General features: G+C 38.5%; 1 long non-coding RNA gene across 1 annotated transcript; it reads right to left on the bottom strand.

Annotated features, from left to right (window-relative positions):
* Positions 1-215: 215 nt before the first annotated feature.
* Positions 216-12586, bottom strand: LOC119794840. Its single transcript, XR_005282265.1, has 3 exons — positions 12503-12586; positions 906-976; positions 216-595 (listed from the first exon to the last, which is right to left on the bottom strand). It is a non-coding gene; the product is annotated as an uncharacterized LOC119794840 (long non-coding RNA).
* Between the last annotated feature and the right edge of the window lie 2832 nt (positions 12587-15418).

The raw sequence follows: 15418 nt of genomic DNA, 5'->3' as shown, positions 1-15418 counted from the left end.
TAAATTTAAGTAAGTAATTTTTTCTTAAAATAAGTGCATTTTTTCTTGAATTAAGCAAGTAAGTGAGACACGTTGCCAATGGAACAAGACAATTTACATATAAAATAAGAAAAAAAAACAGCAGACTCTTATTTCAAGTGCATAATATGTTATTATCATATTTTAAGGGTAAAATTGCTAATTCCATTGGCAGATCATCTTATTTTCCAACTCAAATTAAGGGTAAATACAACTTCTTTAAGACATTTGTGCTCATTTTCAGAATGTTTCTTGCAGTGTACCTTGGATTTGAGGTGTGTAAAACATACCCCTGCTGATTGTTTCTGATAAATGCAACATCACTGAAAGCCAGAAACCCCTCGTAATGCCACTGGGAGTCACAGGTGGGTGTGGCACTTACCTGAATGGGCAGATTGTAACAATTATGGTGTTACCTCCACTCATACAAGGGCCTCATTGTTGCATAGTATAACTCTCTGGGCTGCAGTCGGATCTGAGGCTTGGCAAGATGAGAGCGGGAGTGGGTCGAGGTGATGAGAGAACCCAGCGCTGAATTGCCGGCTTTGTTCGCAGGCACATCTAGGGATTCTGGAGCCTGCAATAGACGAAGCTCAAATTTGACTTTTTTTTTTTTTTCACTGAGTTTCACACGGCGTCAGACATGTGAAAGCATGTTTTAATCTTCAACCAGAAATCCTCCAATATCTCTTGCATATAAAAACAAAGGCGCAGCTATAAGGACAAAAGTTATTTGAATAAAGTCTGTATGATTTGAGTTAGATGTGGAAGTTGCTGAGTGCTGCACCTGTACATCATTTTTGCAGTCAACACCCTCCTTTGTGTGTGTTTCTCTACAGTTCATTAGTGGTGTCTGTATCACCTGCTGCAGCTGGTTTGTGATTCACCTGCACAGACGCGTGTCTCATCATGATGACATCTCGGGAATATTAGCAGGTGTGTTTCTGCCAAATGAACCCTGACAAAAGCAAAAGAAAAACAGATTTAAATGCCATGTACAATGCTGTGAAAAAGTATTCAGACCTTACAGACTTCTTCAGTTTTTTTCTTTATTTTCACATTTTAAAGTTTGAGGTTATCAAATAAATTTCAGTATAAGCAGAGTTTAATTTGTTGAAGGGAAAAAGGTAAATAAAACAAACGAGTACTCTTTGTTACCTAAACTTGTTTATGCCACTGCTGTTACTAATGGCTGCCATAAGTTATTTGAGGCAACTTGTACAAACTGCTTAACTGTCTTGGATGGGTCCTCAGTGCATTCTCTTTGTAACTTTGGTATGTTGGATATTCCTGGGAAGATTCAATATTTTCTTAATTTGCAGAAGTGTCAGAAGTATTTATGTTTGTTACTAAAGTAGAAGTATACATAATACTTAAAATATACATCAAAAACAGGTTCTGTTGAAGTTGAAGTGTCAACCTTTTTACTTAAGTAAAAATATTAAACAACCACTTTCAGAATTACTTAAAGGTATAGTGTAGCACTTTCTCAGATTTTTGAAAAGACTCACCCTCTCCACTTAAAAAAAGAAATGCACATACATAACCCTGTACCTGCTCCAGAGAGGGGATGCCTATTAAACATGCACAAGAGCGTGCATGAGCCCATTTCTCCTCATGCATGCTCTGTTTAAAAGTTTTCATCACTCATACAAGCCTACTCTCCAAAAGAAGATTTATAATTTCTCCATCATTTCAAACTCACTAAGTTAAAATGGGGACGAGCACGTAGGACGGCTTTACGTAAACATATCACCAGATGACTGACATTACAGTAGGAGGACCACTTATTTTGATGATCCACCTGGAAAAAGAACATCCTCCATTATACCTTTTGTCATGATTTTTGGTTCTGTTTAAGTTTTATCTTTGAGTTTTCCTTGGTTTTTATTTCAACTTTGTGTTCTAGTTATTTTTTATTGTATTTGAGTTCTTAGGTATTTCTTGTTTGCCCTCTGTTCCTCTCTTGTGTCCGTCTCCTTTCCCCTAGCTCCCTTCTAGGCTCCTCTGTTCATACCTGCCCCCAATCTGCTGATTAGCCTGGTTTTTGGTAAATGGCCTGTACTTATATAGCGCTTTTTCAAGTCAGGAGACTTGACCAAAGCGCTTTACACTACATTCAGTCATTCACCCATTCACGCACACCCTCATGGTGGCAAGCTACATTGTAGCCACAGCTGCCCTGGGGCTCACTGACAGAAGCGGGGCTGCCGTACACTGACGCCACCGGGCCCTATGACCACTATCAGCAGACAATGCAGATGAAGTGTCTTGCCCAAGGACACGACAACACTGAAACTCGGAGCCAGGGCTTGAACTGTCAATCCCTCGATTTCAGGGCAAACTCCTACATCCGACGCCACTGTCGCCCTCTTTGTTTCCCCTTCCCATATATGCATCTCCTGCTCAGTCACTGTTCGCTTGTTTTTTTGTCATTTCCTCCCCTTCAAGTGAATTTTCTGGTTTTCTGTATTTTTGTGGATCCCAAGGATTTATGTTTATAGATTATTTGCTTCTGTTGCCTTTTTTAAATAAATAAATCTGCCAGAAACCACCTTCAACATCATTCTCTGTGTTTGGGTCCTCCTCTCAAACCTTCACCCATCCTGATACCTTTAAAATATGAAACCAAAAGTAATGTACAAAAAATGCCATTATGGATAAAACTTTAGGCTGCACCATAGGGGCCCATTTCACACTACCCTTCCACCGGATTTTTTTCGAGCACTGTTGAGTATTAATGAAAACGAGCTAAAATAAAAAATAAGCCACTACTCTACTTTAAAGATGAAAGTAGTAGATATTACAGATTAGAGATAAGAGTAGAAGTAAAGCGTTTTCTAAGAAATAATTAGCCCAGTAAGAATATCTAACTAACATTTCTAAAGTAAGGTAACAAAGTATTAGTACCTCTTTACTTGACTACCTGTTTATCTATTTATTATAACTCTCCTAATTGGTCATTAGATATAAAATATTTCATATCTCTCTTTAGACTAATCAATGTCAATGGCTTTGTTTCTAACCTTTTTCCAGCATTTATTTAGACTGGGTAAGTTAAGATATTTCAGCTAAAAACATCCCATATTTTTATGTAATTCTTTTGGAAAACAAATTTTCACTGATGAATAAATATGTGAGAATCCTTTTGGTTTTACTTAGATCAGAGATTAAAATCTGTTAGACTAACATTTGTATTTGATAAAAGATAAACAGCTATATTAGGTAAAGAATTTTCCACAGGACATTTCATATTCTTTGATGTGTTGGAGATCTGCACATATTAATAAAAGAAAATATTAAAAAGCTTTGACTAGAGGATCTTTAAATCTTTCCACAGCTTTCAATGTGACATTTGACCTGCAGAAGCGTGTGGAGAAACCGGATCATGTGACTCAGGGAGCGTGTGTGGAGTGTGCCAGTTGTGTGCAGAGAGAAGGCGGGTTGGGTGTTGTAGGTTTGTGCATCAGATACACAAACCGGCTCGACCAGTCGCTGATTCAGCCCTGCTGTTCTACAGGTGTTTGTTTGATTGTTTTGCATGCTGCAGATGTTGAGCTGCTTCAGCAGAGCTAAACCAGCACTCCATACAGCAATACAAACATGTCCACTTTCAGTGATCCCTCAGCAGATACTGAAGCAGCAGCCTCTTTCATCATCATGCGGGTCAAGTCAGGGAGATTATTATACTTGATTCCTTTGATTTGGATTAAACTCAGGGGCAAGATTTTGATACTAGTGTAGCACTTTTGCACTGACAAAATAATTGTATATACTCATACATGACTGATTTCCCCAAGACGCCTATCTGGACGTTTCAGTGAACTGAAAATGGTGTTTTTCATTTTGCCCTATTCGCTACTCAGCCTGTTCAGCTCAAAAAGGCTCATTTCACCACAGGCTCTGTTGGCAGACAGTCGTGCAAGACCTTGAGATGAATAAGTTAGAAAAGACAGCCCTAACAGGTTATTTTTGTGCTGATGTACATTTTGTTTTTTCTTAGCCTCCTGCCTCAGCACGTCTGTATTGTTTTCCTTCATGACACCAACAGATCACTTTGAGTATTTAGCAATGGCCTGAAGAATTACACAACCAAGGAGCAGAGTTTTAGTATTTTTCTAAGCCTAAGTTCACCAATAGAAAAGCAATCCCTTAACAGCACACTGAAAGATAATAAAAAAAATGAAATTCAATAGTTTCATACCCTGGGAAAAATAGCATACTTTCCACTTGGAAACAGTTAAAACAACACCTCTTAAAACTTGGAAAAACATCACCCACAATGTTTACTGAGGATGCATTACCTTTACCTTTCTTTTGGTTTTGGTAGATGGCATTTCCTTTACAAAAACATACAAGGGTTTGAGTTTTGCAGGTTTGAGGTGAAACACTAATAACAAAGATAGAAAATGCAGAGAAAATAACATCTTGCAATAACATGAACCTATTTTCCAAGTTATTGTGCTCATAGCTGAAAATAGTTATACATATGATTTTAAAGAAGAAGAAGAATATAAGACACTCAAATGCAAACAGTTAAATTTCTTTGGATATTTTACCACTTCAGCATTATAGTCTTTAAAAGGGCCAGTTGCAGCTGCATGAATTAAACATCTAATTAATTAATTGACTCACAAAGACCACAGTGCTCTGCTACTATAATCTTACAGATGTTGATTTAGCAGGTTAAGTTGCTTTGTAGACTTAAAGATACCACATGACTCTATTTTATTATCTTTTGCTTCTTGAAGGACTTGATAAATTGTTTTGTTGGTCTGGATTCGGCCCTCAGGCCTTCAGTTGACACGCGATCTACAGACAAGGTTTCTCAAACTTCTCTGTATCATAATTGGATTTTATCTAAAAGAGAAAAAAAGAGGCACAAAAGCATAACAGACCTGCTTTTCTCATTTTCAAGAATTGACTTAAGCTCAATCTGATTGGATGGAGAGCAAAAATAGACTGAATCAAAAAAAAAAAAATAGAGTGTTACTGTATTATAGTCAATTAGGACTGGGGTAAATTGAACATTAGCCATTTTGTTGTAGTTCTTCCTGTATGCTCACGCTTGTATATGATTGAACGTCTGGCTACTTTCACGTCTTGCAGATCTTTTTGCTTGGATTTTTTTTCTTTTTTTTTCAATCCATCTTCTTCAATATTCCTTATATACTCATTGCTCCTACTTCAAGTCTATAGGGAGTGGTAGCCTAGTGGTTAGGGCATTGCGCTTGGCTCTCAGAGGTTCTGAGTTCAAGCCCTACTCCTATGGATTGCCACTCTGAGTCCCTGAGCAAGACCCTTAACCCCACACTGCTCCCTGGGTGCCGCACAATGGCAGCGCACTGCTTCCCCAAGGGGATCAGTTGAATGCAGAGTGTTAATTTTGTTGCTTTCTACTTGTGACAGTGTAATGACAATAAAGTTGAATCCTAAAAATTCTTCATTCTATATGTCTTTGCTGTGTATTTTCATCCCTTTCCCCATCTTTAGACAAACCTTTTATTAGCTTGTGAATTGATAAGTTATTATCACTCACTGTACAAACCACACCAGTGGCTAGACTCTATCTTTCTGAATTTCAGCTCTTATAAGAACTGCTATCCGTCACCAGAGGATATTAAAGAGCTCTTTGTCTTTTAGCTTCATAATCACTCCACAGTGTCAGAATTTCCTCAGATGGCTGCCGCACTGAGTTTATACTGAAACTTGAGTAATTGTTGACCCTCAACAGTTCAATGACTGTTTCTTAAGGCAAACCATGTGCTGATATAAAACTCAGCATGTTCTTAATCACAATACCCCAACTGTTCTCTGCTGCATTCGCTCCTCTCCTCCTTTCTCCTCCTGTGAGCTCCTAAATGGGAACAGAGTTTAACTGTTGAAGAGAAAACAGTCAGATTATTCACTGAAGACGAGCTCAAAACAAAGATACCAATAATCAAGATTTTTTTCTTTCAATCTTTTAATACATAGGCTCATTTAATGATATTTCCATGACAGTTTGTGGTTTATGTTTATAAATATGATAATTTTTTAGAGTCCCTCTGGTTTTGTATGAGAGAATCTTCTTTTTTGAGTGGAAGTGTCTGGATTTATTGTGCAGTTAATCTAAGCCAACGTGATCTTTGACATCTGAAAGTTCTCAGAGACATGGATGAGAACTTTGCATGCATGTTTTTTTTGGTTTTTGTTTGGGCTGGCATGCTGCACAACGGAATAAGATCACATTACCAAAAAAGGAGTAAGATGTTTATGCTCACATTCTTGAACTGATTTGGTGTCAGTTGATTTAGGTAATTTAGATTCCTCCGAATTTTTAAAAAGTACTTTCTTATTCCTTTGTGACACTATTTCCCTAGCTTTAAATTTATAGTAAAATGTCACTAAATCAATTAGTAAATACATGCAGTATTGTTTATCTTTGCACCATGTTACATAAATGTATTGAGGATATATTCTGTTACAGTGAATATATTGGGCCAATCAGAAAACTTCAAATTGTTTCTCCTTCCTCCTGTGCCTTGTTCCTATACCTTCACCTGTCATGGGGTCAATAGTACCGTAAGAACAGGGTAAGAAAGGAGCTTTAGACTGCTGAGCAGAATCCAGAGTGCTTTCCGCCTTATAGATGTTTTTGTGAAACAGGCATGCACATAGATGATGCTGGTTAAATTGGGATGTTAGCTTTCTTGATAAGAACTACAAAAAGAAAATAAAGAAAGAATAAAATTAGCCTTTCAATCCAATACTGGTGGAGTCCAGTGTTGGATTGGTTCATTTCTTACTAGACAGATGTTTTAGGGTGTCAGTTAATTACATTATGTCCAAGCCAGCTGACCTTCTGTGTGCTGTTTCAGTATTCCTTCTCAAGGACTTCCTTGTTTTTGTTCTTTGTTTTTCCACCTCTCCAGATGGTTCAGCATTTCAGTTATCTGGCCTACTGTATCATTGTTTAATGATGACATACAAATGTAATTGTTCTTTTAAGACAGTAAGTTGCATAAACTTAATTCCTCAATCAAAGTCTTGTCACAGGTGAAACGGTGGTTGCAGGATAACAGTCTCCAATAAAGCCAGATTGAATGGAGCCTCTTATTGTTTTTTCACCTGTCTAAATCTGCCCGGTTGTTCATTACTGCTCATCTAATTCACCTGCTGCTGCTTCTATTTATATGGCTTGGTCCTAGCCCTAGGGGCCAGATTATTGATGTTCTTGTTCTAGTGCTCGTTCTTGGGAGCCAGTGGATAGAGTTTTTTTTTTTTTAGCATTCAATAGTGATTCTGATTCCCTGATCTTGTTCTGCCTCTTATCCACTGAGTGTGTCTGTTTATGTCTTGGCTCAGTGAAAAGAGCGTTTTTTTTTAGTGTTACTTAGTGTTCCTGTTATCCTGACCTGTTATTCCTCTCTACCATTGAGCCTGCCTGTTTCCATCTGAACTTTCTACATGAAATATCTGTGGATTCCTGGAACACTGAACCAGCCTGTTCCTATTCTCATTGGTATCCCTGACCGGGCTCCAGACTCCTGGACCTCTGAGCCTTCCTGTTCTGATCTGTTTCCCTGACCTGGCTCGATCTCCTGCTTGTTCTCTGGGGCTGCAGCATCTTTTTCACTCTTGGTGGTGACTGCCGCATCTCCTTGGCAGCCCACCAGCTGGATCCTACCTTGTTCCATGGAGATGAACTGAACTGTTAAACCAAGTTATATGGATACTCATCCTTTGTCAGAGTATCTTGGTCACTAATCTGTTTTTCTCCAACTGGAGTTTCCAGTGATGGGCAGCCGCTGATACCACTGATCTACATCCCAATCTGTATTTAAATAAACACTTTGAATTATCCAACTGTCTTCTTGCCTTGAATAGCGATTCCTTCCGTCTTGCATTCTGACACTGACAGTGCAATCCCTGGCAACTAGATGGCTTGAGATTGTTGGCAAAAACAAGTTTACATAATCTTGTTATCATTGACAAAGCAATGTCTTTTGTTCAAAACTAAAAGAAATTAATCAAACATTTGCCTCTTTTAAATGTGCAACATCGCCAAACTTTGACTTCTTGTAATGAATTGGGAAAAAAAACTATCAATGCCTTTGTTTGATTCTGATTGGACTACTCTAACAGTCAGTTCTAATGCCTTAATCATAAGAATGAGCTGAATCATCTTGAATACATCCAAAACTCTGCTGTGAGGCTGCTCTCATTTTAGAATCCATACATTGGTATTCTGTTGTTTTCACGTTTACTTTAAAATCCTAGTTTATACATTCAGAGCCCTCCATGGAAAGGCTCTTGAATACTCAAGCCCGCTCAAGTTCCATACTTCCTCTCACAGTCTGAAGTCTTTGTTTAAGAACCTGCTGGTGGTTTCAAAGGAGGCGAAGGATCATCTCTCTTTGCAAGATGATTACCCCCTGATGATAATCGAGCCAAATACCTTGACCAAAAATATCTTTATTGCTGAAATCTGTCTTATCTGTCTCTTATGAATCTCCTTAATGTGGACATTATTATTCTTCCAGACAAACAGTGAACCCCACTCTCACAATGCTTTTGTGTTTCACTCACATTCTCCTGGACCTCAGGGGTACAGCCTGCAAAGCCTGCTGAATCAAACCCCTACAGATCCCTGCGACCTCCCCTCCATCACTCAAGTAAACAAATAAATCCGTCTTGAGCTGTCATCAACCAACTCCTTCCTGATCAGTCTGCTTTCTTTCCACAGACCAACCAGAAAGTTCAACTGATTTCCCGGAGGTCTCAGCTTCCAGATTCTTGTTGCTTTTGCAAATAAAACTTTAAAATACTTTGGTTCACTGTGTGATTCCGCGTGTGGTTCAAAAAACTACAAACCAAAATGACAACCTATTTTAAAACCTTAGAAGACCAATCCTTCAAAGATGTAGCACTCCTTCTTTCGAATCAACCACCCCTGTCCTTCTGTTCACTTTAATTGGTTGCGTAGCTTAACAGTTCAGACCTCTTTTTTTATAACAAAACAAGGTGGTTAACTATATGACTATTTGTGCATTTTACTGTATGTATTTTTTTCATTGCTCACTGCTTTGACTCCTTTCTGTGCAAAACAGTATAAGTAAAGTTTTCTTATATCTACAAACAGGGCAATAAAACTGAAACTGTTGACCACAGCATAGTAAAGAAGATTATAAAGGAGGCAAAATATCTCCAAAGTCAAATGTCAGACCGGTAAAGAGGGTCACCATGGCTCTATTACAACCATCAGATGCCATACACATGGTTGTGTTGGGTAAGTGGTGGCAGGAAGCAGCCTTATCATCAAGCTGTGATATTTAAGATGTTGCCTTTAGCAGAGTGGGTCTTGAGAAAAGCAAAAAAAAAAAAAAAAAAAGAATTAAAAAGCTCCTCTTGCAAACCGAACCGAGCAGAATCAGTGAAGCAGTGGATCCTGTCGGAACTACACTAGAGCGGATAGCATCATGAACATTTTGATTAACCAGGGCTTTCCAACTAATAACAAAATGTAGTCATCTTTGCCAGAGAAATGAAAATGAGTGGTCAGTGTGGTCTTGCAGTGAGCACTTATCCATTAGTCCAACACAGAAATAGCTTAACTGGAGAAAAAAATTAAAGCCTCTTCCATGCCCATATCAGTTCCTACAGTATAACTTAACTCCATTTAAACCTATAGGGGAAAAAGAAAGGGGCATAAAACAAAGCCCAGAACATTAATTTATGCATTTATGCTCAGATATTGTAAACTGTTTTAGAAGACTAAGAGCTCTCGTACGGTCATAGAAATTGTGTAAAATAACGTTTCTCTCTAAATTAATACAATTTAGAGCTCTTGTTTTTTCTAAGTGTTCCTCCTTGAGTTGATGTTGCTTTTATAAAGCATGCTTTTATTTTAAGCTTTGAGCTTAAAGCTTTTGTAAGTGGTCATAAACAGCTCAGTTTTATATTAAGATTAATTTAAATTCTAAATTTAAACAATTCTCACAACAATATCAATGTATCATATTGTAATAATGCTTTTAAACATAAAACCATGTTAAAAATAAAAATAATATAATTAATTGTATATTACTAATTTTGGAAATAAGTAATGTGAAGATATGTTTTAAATAGCTTTTTAAATAGTCTATTTGTGTAAAACAAGGTGGTACAAGGTAAGTATAACAAAAAAACAAAACAAAAAAAAACTAAAGTTTCATATTATTTGGATAAATCTCCAAACCTCAGAATGATTCGAAAAGCAATATGTACTGAATGTTGCATTTTCATAAAACCTTGTTTTACTTTCAATTCATCCATTAAAAAAGAAGATGCACAGAAATCTGGGAGGCTGAGGAGCTGATCTCCTCTTGTAAGCCATGGAATTTTGGATATAACAAAGAAAGGAGCCCTTTGCTTCATCTGTTCCACTCCACACCCTCTGGAGTCTATCATGGTTGTCATCTAACATCAACAGGAGCAATGGCTGAAGCTTTTTGTGCCCACTATCCTGGACTCAATGAGCGAATCAAAGGAGGAGCACACCATCAAAGAAAGCTTTGGTTCACCAGGGCATGACGAAGAAGGAGGAGGAAGCAATCCGAATCTGATCACTGAGTCTAATCTGGGGACCGGAAATCGCTTTCAGAGTTTTAAGCAAGCAGGACTACCATCCTTAAAAGGTAATCAGTTATCAATACTAATTCCAATTTTTTCTTGCTCTTGTGGTTTGAAAGTATGCTGAATGGATAATCCTAAAGGCCACATGGACATACAGATCCCTGTCCCTATCCGTGCCTGGTGAAACCTGCATGTAGAGCAAAGTGAATAACACTTTAATTTTGCTTCTATCTTATTACACTCTATCCATTCCAATGAGTTTCCTTTCACACTGACCTATGGCCTCATTTTCATATAACAGCCTTTACTGCTGGAGTTTCTGCTGTGATTTGCATACAAATGTACTGATAAATTAGTAAAGACAACTGCTCAGAGGCATTAGGAATTGACTAGGTTAAGGCGTTGACCCTATCTAATCAGTCTATGGCCTTGTTTTTTTTTTACAGATATCACAAAGAGCATGTTTTCAGTCTAAGCTTTTTCTCCGTACTTTCAGCATGCTCAGTTATTTCCCTCGCAGCTTGACATCATTCAAGGCTGAAACAAAAGACACGCATTGTCTTCGCTGGGTTGCAAAAACTTTGGAGAATTTCTCAGTGAGATCTTCCAGTTGGTGCATTCTTCAGATACGTCATTTTCCTCCCACACGTTTTCTCCCACTGACAATTACTGACCATGGTGAATGGTTGATGCACAGCAAGCTGCATATCTTAGAGTGCTATTCAAACAGGTGTAAAACGAAAGACAGCATGCAGGGTTATCAGACAAGATGCAAACATCATGACTGTCTTTGGGTATTCATAATGCCTCAAAATGAAACAGTTTCTGTTTTCAGCTGTTTCCTGAGCTCATCTGAAATTCTTACCCCTTGGAAAGAAGCCAGGGTAGACCAATAACAGGCAGATGGCTTCGTGATGGTATCAGCAGCTTCCAATCTGCTTTTGCATACCACAACACATCTGACATGCTTGTGTAACTGGAGTTTACAGTGTAGAATAGATGGGAATTTTGAATAAGGAAACAGACCATGACTAGTTTTGAAGATGAGAAGTAAACAGGTTTCCTTAGCATTGATGAAAAGGTTGTCAGAAATTATGCCATCTCAGTAAGAAGATTAGCTCCATCCCAGTCAGAAAATAGCACTGTTATGCTGTGGGGGGAAAAAATTAAGCCGTTTCAGATCAGTACTAGTTACAGAAACCAGCTGCCACTTTAAGGCTGTTAATCTGACGAAGATTGACACCAGGCTTGTTTGCAGCAGTTCCAGCTACATCTGACAATATGGAGAAAACCATTTTGAAATTGTTGGGAATTTATCAAAAATGTAAACATGAGAAATTCCATTTATGTCATAGGCATTGGTTGATGCTTTGTCATACAGCCTTTAGCAGCAATTACAGCCTCAAGTTCTTATGAGAATTGATCTTCAAGCTAAGCGTGCTTAGCTATATTTAGCTATAGTTAAATGGTTTCACCCATTCTTCTTTGCAGGCAAGACAAATAATTGCAAAGCTCCTGGAGTCTTCTTTGCTAAGATAATATCAGATCTCTCTAGTGATGTTCAATCGATTTCCAGCCTTAATGGGTTTGCAACCTTTTATCCCATTGGGGTATCATGTGTAGAAATTTAGGAATAGTTTAATATGGTACGACTGAGAATAAGGGTGTTTTATAAGTAAACACGGAAAAACAGTAGTGCTGTAAATGCTTTGTGAAAAATATCCTTGTTGAGAGCAAACTGAAACCTAAGTCAGATTCAGTCAGTTTATGTAACAAGTTAAAGCTGATTTTGATTTTACTTGTTTTTCCAATGACCAATTTTTAGGGAAAAAGTAAAAGCTGAGGGCTGCTTTTAAGTGACAGCGAGGATAAACAAAAGTTCACTCACCCTGGAAACACATAAAATCGTGTTTTGTCAGCATCTATCTGCTTTACAACTGCTTTTTCACCTGGGGGCAAGCTCTGGGCATAAGTCACACTCAGCAAGAGTTTAGGAGAACAGGCTTGACTGAAAAAACAAAACCCCCTTCCCCCTAGAAAATCCAGTCACCTCCCCCATTCCCATCTCCCTCCACTTCCCCCTACCTCTCTCTGCCCAGCTGCATACTTGAAAACACTTTAATCCCCTGCCTTAAACTGAACCTCTGTGTCTCACTGGTAAATATCTCGATTCTACTGCATGGTCTAGTTTTAAAGAGCACCACATGATTACTTCTTTTTTATTAACATCATGAATGAAGCTTGATGCACCCCCCAACACCAACCCCAACCCCCATCAAGATTCCTAACTGGTGGAGAGTAAGAGCTGAACCTGCCTCCTTTAAGCTGTGATGAGAAAATAACGAACACTGACACAACTGCAATAACAAGAAAAGTGCAATCTTCTCCTCTGGGAAAAAGAGGAGCAGCAATGCTGGTTGTGTAAGGCTTTGTTTCTTCAAACCAGGTCATCGGGAAGGTGCAATTGATGTTATTCCCATGGTTCATAAACATTCTTGTATTTTATGATAATTTGTTTCATCTTCAAAATGAGTAAAATTTTGAATATGCTCAGCACAATCACAGTGGTGACATTTAGAAATTGACTTGATTTGTCTGGATGACAGCTTAAAACCCAACTACTCCTTTTCCAGGGTGCTGGAAAGTGATGTGGCAGGAGGCCTATAGATGCACCATGTATTATTAGTGCAGTCATTGCAAAAATAATCACACATCTCAAAATTACTGTGTTTATAGATATGCACTGGATCATTCTGATGTAATAGAAATACATATGCATATAGAGGTGTTTTAAAAAAAATCTTTTTACAAATAAAAACTATCCATCTAGCAGTTGCAGTACCCCTTTAACAGTGTTACACATCTACAGGCTGAATTTTTCTGTCCATCTTTCTTTTTTAAGACGGTTTGAACTAACAAATATGGTTTGTTTTGATCTATTTCATTGCAGCTTTGGCTGTAGATTCAAGGCTGTTTCGTTGCTGGAGCTTAAACTTCCACCCAAGTTTGAAGTATTTTGCAGTCTTTAATAGTTTAGCAAAACATTTCCCTGTTTGTAATTCCCTCCAGCTTCCCATCACAATGATCAGCATTATTTTCCAAGTTGACTAAAATGATCTAAATATTATTCAACAACCACCAGTAGCCTAAAATGTAGGATTTTAGCCGCTACAAATATAATGCTATCACAATGAAGCTGCACAGTTTGGTGACTACAATGGTCAGATCAGTGGAGCAGAGAAGAAATATCTCTGCAAGCAAATTATTCCTTTCACCTGAGCTGTGAATTTCTGCAGCTCATCCACATTTTGCTGCCTCTCTTATTAATGTTCATATAAGTTCAATTTAGTTTGATGTTTGATTATAGGGCCAGATTGAACACTGATCTGTTCCATCCATCCATCCATCCATCCATCCATCCATCCATCCATCCATCCATCCATCCATCCATCCATCCATCCATCCATCCATCCATCCATCCATCCATCCATCCATCCATCCATCCGTTCTAAATAATAAAGTCTTTATCTTTAAACTTTAAAACAGTTGTGAGTACTATTTAATAAGACACTTATCATTTTAAATTGAATTTTTTCTATTTTTTAATCCATCCATCCATTTTCTTCCGCTTTATCAGGCGCCGGGTCCCAGAGTCCGCAGTCTAAGCAGAGATGCCCAGACTTCCCTATCCGCACACACCTCCTCCAGCTGCTCTGGGGGACCCCGAGGCGACACCAGGCCAGCTCAGAGACATAGTCCCTCCAGCGTGTCCTGGGCCTTGCACGAAGCCTGCTCCCAATAGGACATGCCAGGAACACCTACCAATGGAGGCGACCAGGAGGCATGCAGAATCGATGCCCAAACCACCTCAAATGGCTCCCTTCGAGTTGGAGGAGCAACGGCTCTACTCTGAGCTCATCGCGTAATCTCGAAGGGTGCGCCCAACCCCCCAGCTACATTTCGGCTTCTTGCATTCGGCCACTTGTATTCGTGAATAAAAACACTGATCTGTTGTCAAATAATCTAAATCTTCTCCAATTATTTTTATTAAATGTATCCTTTTACATTTAATTCATCATGATCAACTTTGTGTCGGTCTATCCTTAGAATTCCCAGTCACAGTATATTACAATATAAATTTTAAATATTTGTGTTTCATGTGTAATGCCTGTATGCTAAATCTCAGATCCCTATGTTATGTAAGAAGAAGCATTTGTGTCTGACTTTAGTCCACACAATAAACAACGAGAAATGGTTGTGTTGTTTCGGAGGAACTCTGCAGGTGTCATTATGATAGATCCTTGTCTTACCTGCCTGGACACGTCTTGTGGTTCTTTTTACCTCATCAAGAAACTTCCCAGACAACCTGCAATATGGCAAAGACAACAAAGAGTGCACAGCAAACACCCCCAAAGCCAAACTCCTAATCCAGATTACACAAACGAAGCTTTGCACATTTACTGGAAACAGTGAAGGGTTTGTGTGTTTTTATCGCATATATCACTGCACAGTAAAATTAAAAGCCTATCTAATTATCCATCAGAGTCCCCCCTCCGTTACTTTCTGGTGAGCATGTGTACCAAGCCTGGGCTCGTATCCTGCATGTTGGGTCAGCAGTGTTGACACTTCAGAGCCCTGACTGATTTCATGTTCTAAGAAACTGGAGAGTATAAGTAGCAGTTACAAAATGCTCTGGTTTTCCTTGTCGAACAGGTTTCTTTCCCATGCCAGATGTCATATGCACGCAAAACAAGTTGTTAATAAGAAATCATTGCGCAGGATTCACGACATGATTTATGAGTCA

The sequence above is a fragment of the Cyprinodon tularosa genome, unplaced genomic scaffold, assembly GCF_016077235.1.
Source record: "Cyprinodon tularosa strain WSP-4 unplaced genomic scaffold, ASM1607723v1 ctg495, whole genome shotgun sequence".
NCBI classification, from domain to species: domain Eukaryota; kingdom Metazoa; phylum Chordata; class Actinopteri; order Cyprinodontiformes; family Cyprinodontidae; genus Cyprinodon; species Cyprinodon tularosa.
The sequence above is the reverse complement of the archived record's forward strand: the minus strand, read 5'-3'. Positions and strand labels throughout refer to the sequence as shown.